Source organism: Periplaneta americana, chromosome 6 (genome assembly GCF_040183065.1).
Source record: "Periplaneta americana isolate PAMFEO1 chromosome 6, P.americana_PAMFEO1_priV1, whole genome shotgun sequence".
NCBI lineage: Eukaryota > Metazoa > Arthropoda > Insecta > Blattodea > Blattidae > Periplaneta > Periplaneta americana.
Window position 1 is genome coordinate 21,187,618 of NC_091122.1, and position 14,944 is coordinate 21,202,561.

The following is a 14,944-nucleotide window of genomic DNA, read 5'->3' on the forward strand; positions in this document are numbered from 1 at the left end:
TTATATGAAACACTAGAGAACTCTGGTGTACAAACTGTACACTATATGCTGAACTTAAACATTTGGCAATACTTCTGAATTGTAAATTGTGATGACAATTCAGTACTGCCAAATGTTTAAGTTCAGCATATAGTGTACAGTTTGTACACCAGAGTTCTCTAGTGTTTCATGTAAATGGAACAGTTTAAAAACAAATGAATTTTCACTAACTCAAGTCCACAATGTGCAGACCTCCAGCTACTATGTAAGGCACCTGTGGTGTACATATTCTATCTTTTTTGGCGGGAAAATTTAAAAAAATTTAGAGGGAGTTCTACAGCATATACATACAAATCCTGCTTACAATCATCACAATTTATTATTCTAGAAATTACATCTGTCAAATAGTTACACAAACTAAAAAATACTTTCAACATAACTTATCATTCTGTCCACATATTGCACTTAGAAGTCACAACAAGCATATTTGCTGAGTTCATGCAAAGTATTCACTGAACAGATGCTGTTGCTCTTTGGCACTTGAAGCTGATAACTTTTCCTCGAGATGTGTAGTTGTACTGAAGTCATGCAATGTCCAGTGGTGTATGCAGCAAATCTGGAAAAAAAAATTAAAAACTGATAAGAAACTTAAACCATTTATTTGACAGTGCAAAAACAGAATCAGCAATATCAGGGAATTAGTGGAAACTTGCTTCCTTGCACATGGGCTCTTGAATTCAAAGTTTGCAGAGAAAATTAAATGTTGGCGAAAGTAGAACTTAAAAGAATTTGCCACATGCTTTGTACAACACAAATTTCACTTCTGCCCCCAGAAATTAAGCTGTATTTCCAGAACACGCAGTTATTAACTGTGACTATAAGATATACACAGTATTTCAGAAACTACAGCTTGACAAACAGAAGTGAAACCATGGCTTAATCATTTCCAGCACTAAAAGGGAGAAAAGAGATGCAAGTGCAACACTGTCCGATGCACTGCAATTTGTACACAAGCTAATGTGGTTTCAAATAATACTTTATAGACATTCTATGTGAAGTAGCTGATAATATTTTGGAATTTCTACACTGACAAAATACATTCAGCTAGAATCAGCAGTGTCAAGCTTCCAAGCATGTTATTCAGGGTTGCACAGAAAGAATAGTAGAATATAAACAGACCAGCATATTGTTAGTACAGCAATTTATTGGAACATATCGTGAAACATAGGTAAAGGTGTGCCATTTAGTCATTAGAGACAACAGTTACTGTTTCTTGAAATATGACACGGGTATGATTACTTTGGATGCTTGAAAGGTTTCCTACACTCACACAGGGGTCCGTTATGAACTTAGACATCCCGACTTTTCATCTTAAGGCTAGAGCAGTGTTACAAAACTGTTCACCCACTTTACAATTGTTCAGTGATCAGGAACTTTGGAACATCTCAACCTGAAATGGTGACGAAAGATTTTTTGAACTGTAATGGAGACTTGTATTTGTTAAGTTTCTAGAGCAAAAGAACAGTGCTCTGCAGTTCACACAGACATAACTGCAATGACAGACATTCCATATACATATGCTACGCAAGCACAGACTGCTCCGTACTATATAACTCAAATCAGACTATTCTCTCTGCATAACCCTGTATCATTGAGTCTATTTAGTTCGTTACACCTGCTGACAGATAAAATCAGCAGATGAATAGTTGCTTGCTATACTAGTTATGGAACCTTCCTGGCCAAGTCAGAAAAGGAATGGAAAATCTGTAATTGTGGCAATCTTCTATTGGCAGGGACACCTACACATGCCCTCTCGGATAACAGAGACCAGACACTGGCATATTTTAAGAGGTTTTTACTTCAAGTTGTCAAGCTATAGTGATTTTAGAACAATTATATGTCTGGAACTGTACTTCATAGCCATTGTCTCGAACAAAATATATACATGGAATATATGTTAAAACAAGGTTTATAGGCAATATTCACTAATAACACACTTCAATTTTCCTTCTCAGTGCCACTTTGCAGTTTCACATAGACCTACATTTTTCTCCAGATTAAGTATTGGGCAGCAATGGGGTGGGTAACTTGGGAATTTATCATCACGAAAAAATGCAACAGCATGTTGCAGTCAGAAATTAGAAGACAAGAATACAAGGGAAACAGGGAGAAGAGAAGGGGAAAGGCAAGAAAAGCAAGTTTTTGCACTTGTCAACTGGAGATTGCATCCACACAGTTCTACATGAAGATATGGAACATAGTTATGAGGGTATGACATGTCACATCTTTTCGTTTATCTCATGTAAAGTATAAAGAGAAAATACTGTGATCGACATGATTGTTAATTGCCTATATTTCTTTGAGTAGCATCAGTGAACATATGGGTACTTGTTTTTGTTGGAGACGACATCATATACTCGCACACTGAGGTACCACATTATCGTCTTCATAAATCACCTGACATAAAACGTCACTTTCACACACAGACTGTGAGACAGTAAAATGCCTAGGGTGTCATAGCCCTGGCCATTTAGAAAGACATTCTAAGAGGGAAAGCCTGTAAGTGAGGGCCCTGACTTCTTCTTCTCTAGACTTCAGAACACATACAGGTCACCTTAAATATTATTTTCATGGCACTCGAACACAAGATCCTGAATCAGTCAGACTGCCATACTGCTTTTAAGACCCTACAATGAGGACGTAGATTACTGTGTTTCACAAGTCACTTGCCAAATGGGGAAAACAATATTATTTTAAAATGACAAATATAGGATCATGATGAGGACCACATCCACAACAATGACAACGCCGAAGACAACAAGCACCATGACAAGGACTGTGGCAAGAAGCACAAGGTCCAATATGAGGATCACAAGGACCATGGTCCTTGTTCCTTGCCTTTGTCATGGTTCATGTCATGATCTTTATCATGGTCCTTGCTGTCTTTATTGTGGCTCTTATCATGGTCCTAATTGGATCCTTGCCATTTTTGTCATGATCCTTATCATGGTCCATATCATGATTGTGGTCCTTGTTGTCTGTCATAGTTCTTATCATGATCCTTGCCATCTTTAATGTGGTCCTTATCATGATGCTTGTTGTCTTTGTCTCATGGTCCTTAATTGTTCCTTGTGTCATGGTTAACTTGGTCCTTATTATGGTCCTTTTCGTTGTTCTTGTCATGGTCCTTGTTGTCTTCTCAGGGTTCTTACTGTAAATAATCCTTGCTATCTTTGTCGTGGTCCTTTTTGTCATGTCATTGTGTCTTTGTTCTTGTGGTCCTTATTGTGATCCTTGCCATCTTTGTTGTGGTCCTTACTGTGGTCATTGTGATCTTGGTCCCTGTTGTCTTTGTCATGGTTCTTATCATGATTCTTTGCAGTCTTTGTCGTGATCCTTATCATGATCCCTGCTACTTTTGTCGTGGTTCTTATTGTGATCTCAAACCCTCGTCTTTGTCATGGTTCTTGTTGTCTTTATCATGGTCCTACATTCATCATTTCAAAACAATATTGGTTTTCCCTTTGGTAACTTGTCATATGGTACCTTTCATACTTTCATAAAGAATAAAAGATAATGCACATAGAGACCTCTATCAGAAATAGACAACTGATAGGCCTAATATTTTACACTGCTGTGTAGAGTGGGAGTTGGGTGAAAATACGCATGCTCAGCCAGATGTCTTCCACGTCTATACCATCCCAATATTTATCTTGTTAGTTTTTAAGAATAGATTTGCGAATATTTTGTCATCCATTCCTTTCTCATGACATGTATCTTGACATCACTTGCATACTAAAAATGTTTACCACATTTACAGCATTAATGGCCCTCATTCTTAATTGGTCCATGAAAACAGATTGGAGGGTTGATTGGTTGATTTCTATTGTAGTGTTGCATCTAATAATGAAGCCATTAGAGATCTAGTTTTTCAAAACTTTTATACAGTGTTGTCTTCTGCTGTGAGGGCTCTAGAGGATACAAGGTATCAATCATCCATGGTATCTTCTCAAAGACATGTAACAAGCAGTTTGGAGATTTGATAATGTGTAGTCGATATAGATGCTTTGCAGACAATCTTGTCCTGTCAGCAGTCTCAAAATCGCCACTGCAGATCTCCGTCGATATTATGGTATGAGTTTTCTACTATTAAGTGTTTTTGTTGTTTTATCCTTGTAAATATTCGTTAAAATGAAACTGTATTCGCCTTTTTATAATAGATTTTAATGTATAATTGAATGTAAGCTTTAACCGAAATGAGAAGGAATCTACTGGAAAAGTATTTTTTTTTCTTCCCCCTGGAGCCGAGTGATAAACATTAATATTCTGCATTAAGGTTGAATTTACATCTTTGGCTAGAGCCCAAATGGCTGCTTTGCAATCCAAAAGTATAACTGTTTTTGCTTTTTCGATGTTTCAATTCGAAACAGAGGGTTTTGTACAGCATTCCATATTGCTAAGATTTCACTGTCAAAATTGGTAGTTTCCAGCCCTGCCAAATAGTAAAATGAGAACAAAAACATGTTGTCCCAGCCCCTGCACCTGTTTAAGTATCTGTGAGCAATCCATCTGTATAAATTTGAAGCTTTGATAGTGAGTGAAATACATTAGCCTCACTTGTGGGCCATTTTAATGATGCAGTACTTGTATCTTATCACATGGCATTTGAAAGTACTACCAATATCACATGTTACTGCTTCAATCACAGATGAATATAATTTGTTTTGTTGACATCAGGATTAGAAGTACAATGAATAGACTAGCAAGAAAACAATGTAATACGAAACACGATGTGAAATTTCATTCATTTAAAGCTTTCCTACACAGCACTGCTTCACTGACCAGTGGAGTCCCTGGTTCGAGGCAGAACTTTCCATAACTCCTCTTGTGTGAAAGAGATGTATGTACTTTCCTCCTCATAGATAAACTATTTATACATGGGTTGTAAATAAAGTAGTGGCAACACTACTGGGAATGGGTCATGTGCATTTGCATGTGATATGAGACAACTGATGATCGTAGTTGGAAATATTGTCGATGTATTGAATGATAAAACCAGTTGCTATGACAACATGTTGTTAATGTACGTGGTTAAATGTAGAGCGCTATTTTTAACTGCTCTAAAGCATGTTTACCAAACTTGAGCAGCGATCGTGGATAAAAATTGAGATAGCCCATGGTAGAAATGCACGCCAATGTCATCAAGGGTTACTTGAAGCTTGTGGCAATGATCCATTGTGCATCCCATAAACTGGAAATCAATCCAGAAGACTGCAGTGTGTGACCAACTTTGCGATGCTACTGGGTTCTCTCTCCTGAAGTTTTTTTGGAGACAGCATGTGTTTCCTGAGATAACGATGCTTGATGTGGCTTAGACTTGGCAAATCCAGTAAAATGTGGGTGATGACTCAATATTCATCCCCCATAACCTACAAGTTGTGTCATTACTGAGGCCCAGTATGTGGTGTAGATGCTTGTTCAGATGGCAGTCTCTCGTCAGAAGTTCAGTTACCCATTTTAAGGTTCTTCTTTCCAAAGTCACAAGTTCAATTACGTTAGATTTTGGTTCTCCAATAAAGAGTTCATGGTTGGTGCAGATCTTCAGGCTCCTAGTAAACATTTCATTACATTTTCCTTTACAGCGAGTTTGATTATACATTAGACACCAACAGTCTGGGCCATAGCAATGGATAGTAGTTTCATGCTTGGCCATTAGGATGACTTGTTCATTGCCATACACTCCATACTTCTTATAGAGTTTCAACTAGCCTGGAGTCGACTCTGTGCACACTTAGCTCACACAGTGCAGCCTATCAGAGCAAATCCATCAACAATAGCGTTATCTCTTATTTTCACTGCCAAACCTTGAAGTGAAGCATCACTATGTTCTTTGTTTCAAATAATGACCCATTAATTTATCACAACAAAATTTTTCATGTGTGTCATTCCTGAATAAAGGGACTCACAGATAGTGAATCTGAACACAAACCGTCCAATACTATAGAAGAAATTGTTGTACACAGACAGCATATATAAAAATACATTTTCATTATCAGAGATGCTTACGTGTATTTCTGTGAAAATCTCGAAATTACACTTTTTTTTCCAACACCAATATTTTCTCTTTATACTTTATACAATGAGGAAGTAAAATAATATTAATATATTAAGAGCCCCCAATCTCACCTTGTATTCTTGAGTGTGTAGACTGTACCAGAAGCATCTCCATGTGGTGTAGTTTACTCAGGCACAGCACCACCTACATGCTGGTCACCAGCACCTGAATGCTTGAGGCTTACTGCATAATGGGCGCCCAGAAGGTTAGACGGTGCAGCATACTAGAATGGACAAAAGTAGGTATACATTATTGTTAATATTCTTTTTCATGATTTCTTATGATAAATCTATACATTAGGAATAACACTAACTAGGAATATTGTAGGTCTTGATGTTGTCATGGTGATGTTTGTACACAATGATTTTTAGTTGTTTCAATAATCCGACAGATATTGGCATTTAGGACCTTTCATATGAACTTCCAATCTTGTGACATGTGCCTACCGGACATTGTAAGTATTTATAAATGCCACTTTTTCACTTGAGAGAGAATATCAGTGAAATACATGCTTTTCCTACGAAACTTAGTTTTTGTGGTATGGGCCCCTTTTCCACTGAGCTCTTCAATTAAAGACAGGACATAAAGTCTGTAAGTGCCTATATTGTTGCAAATTAATTAAAAAAAAAAAAGGAGACTCATTTTTATTTAGGCCTTAGTTTCTCTCACAGATGTGCAAAATGTATGATATTACATTACTAGTCACATAAGAAAGTTCTGTTTTCTATGGGTTGTCTCTTTGGCATTTACAGCTTTTTTTATGTCCAGTCTTCAATTGAACGGTGTTACGCAATAAGAGACCAAGCGCCAGAAACCTGTTTCGAGATATTGGTTATTGAAATAAATCTGTTTTTTATAAAACATTTTATGCAAGAAGTATTTAACATTCGTACTATTACAAAAAATAGTTCTCGATACACTAATGTTTGCCGACGAACAGGTTATTATCGCTAAAACAGAGGATGCTTTACAAAGAGCCATTTATAATTTGCAAATAACTGCCTCAGATTTCAATATGGAAATCTCAAAAGAGAAAACAAAAGTCATGGCATTTTCGGGAGAGAATCCAATTCCAAGTAAGATCATGATAAATAATAGTTTAATTGAACGTGTTAATTCCTTTAACTATTTAGGTTATAACCTCTCTTACATCACTGATGAAGATATGTCGAACAAAATATCTAAATTTATAAAAATCACTGGTGTAATTAACGCCGTCTTCAAATCATCCCATGTTCAGAAACATACAAGGCTAAAGGTATATAAAACACTAGATCGACCAGTCCTCACCTACGGTAGCGAGACATGGACAATCAGAAAAGCTGAGGAGCAAAGGCTGACGACAGCTGAAATGAGGTTCATGAGACGAACAGCAGGATGCTCTTTGCTGGAACACCGTAAAAATGTGGACATATTGCAGGAATTAAAAATGGATCCTATAGTTAATTTTGTTCAACAATATCGACTTCAGTGGAAAAAACATGTCGAAAGGATGGATCGCATTAGATGGTCTAAACAGATTCTTACTTATGTACCAATAGGAAAGAGGAAATTGGGAAGACCACGAAAGCGCTGGCATGAGACCGTAACAGATCCTGTAGGGTCTAATACATGACGGATATGATGATGATGATGATGACAAAAAATAGCACAAATAATACCAAAAATGGCTAACCTATTTTTAATAAGAGACCAGCAGTTAATTTAATATTTCAAAGCAAAATAAATAAATGAATTTTATGCAATAAACGAATTTTTGCTTATAAATAGCAGCAAAATTCAGGTCTCGCATTCTTGATTTTTTCCGAGTTAAATTAGCCTGCAATCAACAGATTTGTGCAAATATCTAATTTTTTATCAAATTGTTGGATGGTCTATTATTGCGTAACTCCGTCCAATTATGGCTGATAATTCAACCAATGAGCAACGAAAGTGAAAAACCAAACAATGCTGTATACCTACTTTTATACACAGTGGCTGCCAGGTGCTGTTACATCAGCTGTGTCAGAAGTCGTTTCCTCAGGCTGCAGTAGCAGAGTACTGCACAGGAACAATGACGCAAACTTCACCATGGCCAGAGACATCACGATTAGCCTCCACAGCTGTAGTTGGTGTCCTTGTAGAGCTGGGTGGAAGGATCTTTTGGTGCAAGCCTGCAGCTACCATGTCCTACACCAAGTCCGTGGATGTTGGAGTTGCTGTTACTGTCCTGTAGAGGTTCAGACAATAATGCATACAGATAGCACTTCACCCATAAATCTCTAAGGGCCGTATTCATAGACATTCTTAGTGCGGGCTTCCGGTGGATGATCAGCGAACTAACGTTTTTCGTATTCATAAACCAGTGTTAGCGATATGATATATGATATATGAATCCTGTACAAGTAATCAGTCAATAGCCGGGGCTAGTTTAGCACGCTCGTAGCGCGGACTAGCGAAATGTCTATGAATAGCACCCCTAAGATTTCAAATTGGTATGTTATGTCATAAGTAGAATTTGGATATTCATAACCTAAAGTAGCGAGAAATACGTTAGTATGAGGTTATGAACTTATGAGCTTGCAAGCTCAGTTCGCAAAGAACTGCTCCACTCTATCCAGATGTGAATAATCAAATTTTTTTTGGGTTATTTTACGACGCTGTATCAACATCTAGGTTATTTAGCGTCTGAATGATATGAAGGTGATAATGTCGGTGAAATGAGTCCGGGGTCCAGCACCGAAAGTTACCCAGCATTTGCTCGTATTGGGTTGAGGGAAAACCCCAGAAAAAACCTCAACCTGGTAACTTGCCCCGACCAGGATTCGAACCCGGGCCACCTGGTTTCGCGGCCAGACGCGCTGACCATTACTCCACAGGTGTGGACAAATCAAATTCTAACATTCCTCAATTTTGACATGTAATATGCACAAATTTTAATAATTTATCTTCAGAAATGCTGGGGCTACCTGAATTTACTGTTGCTTTAACCACCAACGGTTGAAACTGCCATTACTGCAGTTCTCCTTGACCAAATACCAACTACAGTAATGCCAAATAGTAATATTTTCTTAGAAGTTCAGTCATCTTAAAATAAGTTTAAAAAACACAAAAGAACTTTATCTCCTAAATATAATGAAAATATTTATTTATTTATTCATTCATTCATTTACTCGTTCATTGATTCATTTATTTGCAGTATTTATTTATTTATTTATTCTACTGATTTCAAATCAACAGCAGATACGTATTTAATGTAAATTCCTACAGATAGGCTAAATTTAAAGTTGTGGCTTTTTACTGCAAAGAACCAATACCAAGCAAAATCTGTTCTCAGTAATCAAATACCAGAAAGAGTAAATGAATTCAATGGTTATAAAAATCATTTATGGCAGAATCAGATATACCAGACAAAATTCTTTAATTTAAAATCTTTGAGCATCATCAACAGCATTATGAAACCATCATTAGTCCAAAGACATACATGCCTCCACCTCTATAAAACTTTGGGGAGACCTGTTCTGTGTTATGGCTGTGAGACTTGGACTCTTCGGAGACGTTATGAAAATCGCATTACTGCCAGTGACATGAAATTCATATGCTGTACAGCAGGTTATATGAAATGGGACAGGAAAAGAAATGAAGATGTCTTGAACGAGCTCCAAATGATACCTGTTCTGGTTCACATACATCAATATCAAGCCAATTGGTTCCAATATGTAAATCGATTGTCAAACAATAGAATACCAAAAGCAATCCTCAATTATAATTCAATAGCAAAAAGGTCGTTGGGACAACCTCAAAAACAATAGTAAGAAAACTTTGGCAGACCGTAACAGTTCCTCAAAGGACTACAACCTGTGAGGATGATGATTTATTCATTCTGAAAGCCATGATTCCTTAATATTCAGTTGCAGTTTAGAATGAAAAAGTCCTGAATGAAAATGTGATATGTCATGAACATCCAAACTCTAATAATAATAAGCAGGGAACGGATTTATATGGACTAAAAATATATGAAATATGTAAATATATATGTAGTTATTTTTACCAAAATATGGAATTAAATATGGATTTTTACCAAAATATGGAATTAAATATGGACTTAAAATTATAAAAAAATGACTATGTACGTTAAATATTGGTACATTTTAATCAAACTAAACAAAAAATATAATGGACGTACCTTATCTTCCAATGTAGTTTCAACAAAACACAATTTTTATTGTCTGTTACCATAACAATAGGTTACAAACATTTCTTTCAAGTGCTGAAAAGTGAATCTTCTTCTATTGTCTCTGAGGATAGATTTATACTGACTAAAAGAGCGTTCGACGTCACAAGAAGTAACTGGTACATAATTCAATTTCACAATGTCTGCTGGGGATAAGTCCAAGTTAATCTTCACTGTTGATTCACCACTCATCACAGCAACAACCTTTTGTAGTTCTTCATATCCAGGGTTTTTTGAAAGTACAGTGTCCACCTTAGCTCTTACTGCATCTGCAACTTTACCTCTACCACGATTCAGTTGTTCCACAGTACTATTTATAATTTCAAAACTTTCAGATAGTGAAAGGTGCCTATTTTGGAGACTTTTGAGCGTTTTTATGATGCATGAAAATGTATGCTGAATGTGAGCTAAGTCATTCTTCACACTTATGTCACAGGTAACTGTTTTCGCAGTATCAATTGAGACTGCATCTTCAGAGTCCAATGCAAGGAGAACATTGTTAATAGAGTCTATATGTTCGGCATAATATTCAACTGCTTCTAGCCATGTACCCCATCTAGTTAAAATTGGCTTTGGTGGCAATGGAATTTCAGGGTACATTTCTTTCAACACGTTAACTCTACTGGGAGCTTTGAGAAATACTTTTTTCACTGATGAAATCAACAAATCTACTTTAGGGAAATTGTCTCTGACCACTTCTGCCACACGATGAAATGCATGCGCCACACAAGTAAAATGAGTCAATTTAGGATATACAACAGATAATGCTTGTCCAGCTTTGACCATATAAGGGGCAGCATCGCTAATAAAGAATAACACATTATCGTACATAATACCCTTTGGCCACAGGATACCCATAGCTTCGTTGAACAGTTTAACTATAGTTTTGTTATTGCACTTTTCTAGAACATCACAATGTAAAAGAATTCGTTCAGAATATTGTTCACTTAACAAACCGATAACTACATTACCAACAAGTCTACCTTCTTTGTCGGGAGTCTCATCAATGGAAACCCAAATTGAACTATCTTTAATTTCATCTCTTATCTTCTGTATTGTCTCATCGTAGATGGATGGAGCATACGTCTTCCTTCATCCGGGATTGTATGTTGAGTATATTTTTCAAGGAATTCCCTGAAGACCTTATTCTTTAGTTTGTAGAGAGGAATATCAGCAGAGATGAGAGAACGGCACAGGTCGATGTTAAACTCAGATCTTACATTCGATGTTGTTGGTTGTGTTAAAAACAATTGTCTCTGCTTGGAATTTAGTTGTTTGTTGGCCTGATGTTTACTAGTTGTAATGTGTTGTTGCACCAGGAACTTTTGTGTAGATGATACTGCACACTGACACAAATTACAAAATAATATTTTATTGTCAGTTGATAAACCATCTTCTTTAAATTCTGAAATGTAACTTGTTAGTTTTGATTTTAAATTGACTGAATGACGTACTTTTGGCATATTTACCGTCTTTATAGTATGATTTACAAAACTGAACCTATGTGTACTCTGACTGGCATTTAACTGTTGAGCTGCACAACTGAAGTCTGTTAAAAATTTTAAATTAAATTAATACAGTTTTGTAACTTACTTTCCCATTGTTGATAGGACTGCTAATTTTCAAATAACTCTGATGTTAAAGGGATTACTGAACATGTGTTTAAATCTCTATTGTTGAAATGTATTTTTAAAAGTTAATGGAATTTTGTTTTGTTTTATTGTTAAACCTAATATAATATGGACTGTTTTATATGAAATATGGAAAATATATGGAAATTAACGAAAATATGTACTAAACTCTAAAATATGGAAAAATATGGAAAATAAAAGTAGGATTTTTCAACCCTACACATTGTGAAACATAAAGATAATGCAAAATATAAATTATATTAGCTTTATAAGTAAATATGTATTTACATATAAATCCTTTCCCTGATAATAAGCTTGCAAATCTGACTTTCATATAGCTCCCTGTGAAGCTGATTTAATAATTTCAAGGGAAAAATTGTTCCGGGGCCAGGTATCGAACTTGGGATCTTTGATTGAGTGCACCAACACTCTACTGACTGAGCTACCCAGGAACGTCAGTGTCTGGTACATTCCTGGGTAGCTCAGTCGGTAGAACATTTATGGGAATTGAATATAGACTAATAATACACGCTCAGAACTTTTAAAATCCATGAAAAGGTTTTCCTCCAGAATTAATTATAAGTGTATATACTTAAACGTACTTTATTTTTGTAACGTTGGTGCATGGATGGCCGTTTGTGGTGCATGCAGAAGAGATGAACTACACACGCCATTCGCTAAAGACGTAGAGGAGAATGGTTGAGTTCTTGTAGTTCGTTTAAGGAAGACCAAAACTCAAAGCCCGTGTATTCACTATCGTTGAGGATGGTCCTGTGAACATAAATTATATAGGCCTATATATACAGACGATAGTTGCACTTGTTCGAAAAATGTCACGAATTATTATTATTATTATTATTATTATTATTATTATTGTACCATAATGGAAAGTGTGGTGTCCAACCTACTAGTGTTAACACAATCGTAAAAATGACGAAAGTAACTAATTACTGAGTTTTTAGGCCTTGCTGATATTCAAATACAGGTTTTTCAGTTTCTTTTGGACACAGTTTGGCCAATCTTTAGGGTAGCAACTTGGATTTGACTTTTCAAAAAAGATTTCTACCTAATTTTGTTAGAACTCTCGTACACAAATGCGCATAGGACTTGACACTTACCCAAGTAGGTAATTAGGCTGTTGTTTTGGACATACACTGGGGCACCAGCCACTGAAAAGCAAAGTGATAAGAGAATATCATTTACTTTCCATATTACACAAGACCAATACTGAGCTAGCTACAACCATAAAATTAATGTTACTGATGAGTAAATGTTTCATAATATATCCAAAAGAAAGTAGATACATGGACGAAAAGTCAAAACTAATTTCATCATTACTGTCCAGGCTGGACATCTGTAGCTCTAGTTTTGAATAGAGTGCCGGTTCAGTATTGTGGTACCACTAAATCTTCTAAGCACAAATCGCAAAACTAAGCATTTTTAACTCAGGACAATGATGATGAGAGACGTTTCTAGATGGAATCCATTATGGTCCTGGGTGCATAGGCTACCTACATTTCTGCTCGACCGGAATCGTTCGCACATTTCCATAGTGAAATAGCTAGGCCTAGTTTTTCAAAGACGAATAAAAAGTGCTTGGTGAATATGGTAATCTACAATATTGTTGCAAAATCATTTATCGCACTTGTAAGTTCTTAGTCTTGTACCAACTGATTAAATGCACACAGGGGTGCGCCTATTCGTCGAAATGTTATGATTTCGTGACATATGCACTAGAACTAGTTATACTGAATTACTAGTAGTTTTGGAAATATTAACTGGTATTATGTATTTGTACTTTTATATCACATGTGTGTGTTAAACAGTCAAACTCGGTCGTGATCGGTAGTAGTCCAGCGGTCTTGCTCGTCACTGGATCCGAGGAACGTGGTTTCAAATTCGACAGAGACTATCGAGTTTTAAAGAGAGAGAAATCCCTTTTCTTTAGCACTTCCTAAAACTAGAATTGATTATATAAACGCAGACTTTTACCTGACAGAATTACTACTGTACCTATAGGAGCCCAATCGGCCCAATACAGATGTTAAAGTCAGTAATGTCCGTTTATTAGCTTTATAATGGTCGACCACTATTTAATTTTTATCTTAAATTTAACTATACGCCGAAACAAACCTAACCTTACCGTAATACTGTAGAAATCATATTAAGTAAACTGACTGTCAGTAAATTGGTCTACACAACTTGCTTCACATGGGTGAAAGAAGGTCAAGTATTCGCCATTACAGGAAAAAATTAAGCAATTTCTGACATCACTTTGTCCACTGTATTGAGCTATGAAAGTTACTATTTTGTGAAACAATGTCCTGAATGTCAATTTAGAGCACTAAATGTGTACTTATAACTAAAATATAATATGTTGTAAAGTTCAATTAATACGCTACAATCTGTACAACATACACATCCACTCCACTCACCGAAATACAAAACGTCAAAGTGATGGCTGTGTGAATCAAATTCATTACAACTTACAATCCTATGGGAAAATGTTGTATGGATATTATCAGTATTACTTCCCACTGCCAAATTTCTTTTAAAACTTTGGCTGCCTAATCAATGAATTATACTATTAAATAGTAATTCGTTGGCCGTGACAATATTAATTCCGGATGTAATTTGATACACTTAGTAAACACCTGCCGTTTTGCAGCATAATAGCCAACCTATGGAATTTTCCCCTACGCTTTAGGAATCTAGTCTATGGGGAACAAAGACGTTACATGGGGAATATTTTAGAGGATACATTTTTTCTGTGTATTGCTTAGTGGAAATATAAACTTTGAGGATTCTAAACTGTTCTTTAAACTTTTTTTCTTGACGATTAATATATTAAATGTGCGTGTGTATATTATCAAACCTGACAACGTCATATCCAGGCCTTGTACACTGGTTTCTGACAAATAAATATTATTATTATCATTATTATTAATTATTATTTTATATACAATGACTAATGACGCCCCTGATCACATTAATCAGGGATGCCGC

At 36.0% G+C, this 14,944-nt stretch overlaps 1 long non-coding RNA gene across 3 annotated transcripts; it reads right to left on the bottom strand.

Annotated features, from left to right (window-relative positions):
• Window positions 1–335: 335 nt before the first annotated feature.
• Window positions 336–14,467, bottom strand: LOC138701150 (uncharacterized). 3 transcript variants are annotated; one of them, XR_011332463.1, is made up of 6 exons: window positions 14,374–14,467; window positions 13,057–13,107; window positions 12,541–12,709; window positions 8,057–8,303; window positions 6,166–6,317; window positions 336–595 (listed from the first exon to the last, which is right to left on the bottom strand). It is a non-coding gene; the product is annotated as an uncharacterized lncRNA (long non-coding RNA). The 3 variants fall into 3 exon arrangements; XR_011332462.1 differs by lacking the exon at window positions 14,374–14,467 and adding an exon at window positions 14,082–14,367; XR_011332461.1 differs by lacking the exon at window positions 14,374–14,467 and having other exon boundaries at window positions 13,057–14,367.
• Window positions 14,468–14,944: the final 477 nt, after the last annotated feature.